Source organism: Arachis ipaensis, chromosome B10 (genome assembly GCF_059453495.1).
Source record: "Arachis ipaensis isolate K30076 ecotype BB chromosome B10, ASM5945349v1, whole genome shotgun sequence".
NCBI lineage: Eukaryota > Viridiplantae > Streptophyta > Magnoliopsida > Fabales > Fabaceae > Arachis > Arachis ipaensis.
The window spans coordinates 48,363,336-48,366,851 of NC_142435.1; the positions used below are offsets into that span (position 1 = coordinate 48,363,336).

At 41.7% G+C, this 3,516-nt stretch overlaps 1 non-coding gene across 1 annotated transcript; it reads left to right on the forward strand.

The window, feature by feature from the left end:
• Positions 1-2,928: 2,928 nt before the first annotated feature.
• On the forward strand, positions 2,929-3,036 carry LOC148579957 (small nucleolar RNA R71). Its single transcript, XR_015896372.1, has one exon. It is a non-coding gene; the product is annotated as a small nucleolar RNA R71 (small nucleolar RNA).
• The last annotated feature ends 480 nt before the right edge of the window (positions 3,037-3,516 follow it).

A 3,516-nucleotide genomic window follows, 5' to 3' on the forward strand; every position in this document is an offset into this window, starting at 1 on the left:
GTATTTTCCCCGAACCATGGTGAGCAATGCATTGGATTCGGGTTCACATTTTGATCATGGTTCCTAGTGATCCATGCATTTGCGTAGAACTCTTGAACCATTAGGATCCCGACTTGTTGAATGGGGTTGGTGAGAACTTCCCAACCTCTTCTTTGGATCTCAAGTCGGATCTCCGGATACTCATTCTTTTTGAGCTTGAAAGGAACATCAGAGATCACTTTCTTCTTGGCCACAACTTCATAGAAGTGGTCTTGATAGACCTTTGAAATGAATCTCTCCATCTCCCATGACTTAGAGGTGGAAGCAATTGCCTTCCATTTCCTCTTTCTAGAGGTTTCTCTGGACTTAGGTGCCATAAATAGTTATGGAAAAATAAAAAGCTATGCTTTTACCACACCAAACTTAAAATGTTTGCTCATCCCTGAGCAAAAGAAGAAAGAAAGTAGTAAAAGAAGAAGAAAATAGAGGAGATGGGGGAAGAAGATGTATTCGGCCAAGGAGAAGAAGAGAGGGTTGTGTTGTGTGAAAATGAAGAAGAAGTGAGGGGTTTATATAGGAGTGAGGGGGGTGTAGGATTCGGCCATTAGGGTTGGGTTTGGGAGGGAAATTATTTTGAATTTTGAAGGTAGGTGGGGTTTATGGGGAAGAGAGGATGGATGTGAGTGGTGAAGAGGTGATGGAAAAGAGTGATTGAGGTGATTGGTGAAGGGTATTTGTGGAAGAGAGTTATGAAAAGGTGTGAAGAGGAGAGAAGAAAATGTGGGGATCCTGTGGGGTCCACAGATCCAGTGGGGCTAAGGACTTAACATCCCTGCTCTAATTAGGCGTGTAAAACACCCTTGCTATGCAATCCTGGCGTTTAACGCCAGGCTGCTACCTGTTTCTGGCATTAAACGCCCAAATGTAGCTTGTTTCTAGCGTTTAACGCCAGGCAGATGCTTGTTTCTGGTGTTAAACGCCAGCTTGGTGCCTGTTTCTAGCGTTAAACACCAAACAGATGATTGTTTCTGGCGTTTAAATGCCAGACTGCTCTCCTCCAGGGTATGCTATTTTCAATGCTATTTTTCATTCTGTTTTTGATGTTTCAGTAGTTTTTATGACTTCACATGATCATCAACCTAATAAAACACGAAATAACAAAAAGAAAATAAAATAGATGTGATTAAATAACATTAGGTTGCCTCCCAATAAGCGCTTCTTTAATGTGAATAGCTTGACAGTGAGCTCTCATGGAGCCTCATATATAATCAGAGCAAGGTTGGAACCTCCCAACACCAAACTTAGAGTTTGAATGTGGGGGTTCAACACCAAACTTAGAGTTTGGTTGTGGCTTCCCAACACCAAACTTAGAGTTTGACTGTGGGGGCTTTGATTGACTCTGCAGTGAGAGAAGCTTTTCATGCTTCCTCTCCATGGTTACAGAAGGAGATCCTTGAGTTTTAAAGACAAGGTTGTCCTCATTCAGTTGAAGGATCAATTCTCCTCCGTCCACATCAATCACAGCTCTTGCTGTGGCTAGGAAGGGTCTTCCAAGGATGATGGATTCATCCTCATCCTTCCCAGTGTCTAGGATTATGAAATCAGCAGGGATGTAAAGGCCTTCAACCTTTACTAACACGTCCTCTACTTGTCCATAAGCCTATTTTCTTGAGTTGTCTGCCATCTCTAATGAGATTCTAGCAGCTTGCACCTCAAAGATCCCAAGTTTCTCCATTATAGAGAGTGGCATTAAGTTTATTCCTGACCCCAGGTCACACAGAGCTTTCTCAAAGTTCATGGTGCCTATGTTACAGGGAATTAAGAATTTACCAGGATCCTATTTCTTTTGAGGTAATTTCTGCCTATCAATGCATTCAGTTCATTGGTGAGCAAGGGAGGTTCATCTTCCCAAGTCTCATTACCAAATAATTTGGCATTCAGCTTCATGATTGTACCAATGTACTTGGCAACTTACTCTTCAGTAATGTCTTCATTCTCTTCAGAAGAAGAGTACTCATCAGAGATCATGAAGGGCAGAAGGAGGTTCACTGGAATCTCTATGGTCTCTAGATGAGCCTCAGATTCCTTTAGGTCCTCATTGAGGAACTCCGTATTGATCACTGAGCGTCCCAGGAGGTCTTCCTCACTGGGATTCATGTCCTCTCCCTCCCTTGTAGGTTCGGCCATGATGGTTAAATCTATGGGCTTGCACTCTCTCTTTGGATTCTCTTCTGTATTGCTTGGGAGAGTACTATGAGGGATTTCAGTGACTCTTTTACTCAATTGGCCCACTTGTGCCTCTAAATTTCTAATGGAGGACCTTGTTTCATTCATGAAACTTAAAGTGGCCTTAGATAGATCAGAGACTATATTTGCCAAGCTAGATGGATTCTGCTCAGAATTCTCTGTCTGTTGCTGAGTGGATGATGGAAAAGGTTTACTATTGTTAAACATATTTCTTCCACCATTATTAAAGCCTTGTTGAGACTTTTGTTGATCCTTCCATGAGAAATTTGGATGATTTCTCCATGAGGGGTTATAGGTGTTTCCATAAGGTTCACCCATGTAATTTACCTCTGCTATTGCAGGGTTCTCAGGATCATAAGCTTCTTCTTCAGAAGATGCCTCTTGCGTACTGTTGGATGTAGCTTAAATTCCATTCAGACTCTAAGAAATCATATTGACTTGCTGAGTCAATATTTTGTTCTGAGCCAATATGGCATTCAGAGCATCAATTTCAAGAACTCCCTTCCTCATAGGCGTCCCATTACTCACAGGATTCCTTTCAGAAGTGTACATGAACTGGTTATTTGTAACCATGTCAATGAGTTCTTGAGCTTCTGCAGGTGTTTTCTTTAGGTGAATGGATCCACCTATAGAATGGTCCAATGACATCTTTGATAATTCAGACAGACCATCATAGAATATATCCAGGATGGTCCATTCTGAAAGCATGTCAGAAGGACACTTTTTGGTCAGTTCCTTGTATCTCTCCCAAGCTTCATAGAGGGATTCATCTTCCTTTTGTCTAAAGGTTTGAACATCAACTCTAAGCTTACTAAGCTTTTGAGTAGGAAAGAACTTGGCTAAGAAAGCCATGACCAGCTTATCCCAAGAGTTTAGGCTATCCTTAGGTTGAGAGTCCAACCATATTCTAGCTCTGTCTCTTACAGCAAACGGGAAAAGCATGAGCCTGTAGACCTCGGGATCAACCCCATTGGTCTTAACAGTATCACAGATCTGCAAGAATTCAGTTAAGAACTGAAAGGGATCTTCGGATGGAAGTCCATAAAACTTGCAATTCTGTTGCATCAGAGAAACTAGTAGAGGTTTCAGCTCAAAATTGTTTGCTCCAGTGGCAGGGATTGAGATGCTTCTTCCATGTAAATTGGAATTAGGTGCAGTAAAGTCACCAAGCATCTTCCTTGCATTGTTATTATTTTTGGCCATGTCTCCTTCTTTTTCAAAAATTTCTGTCAGATTTTCTCCAGAGAGTTGTGCTTTAGCTTCCCTTAGCTTCCTCTTTAGAGTTCTTTC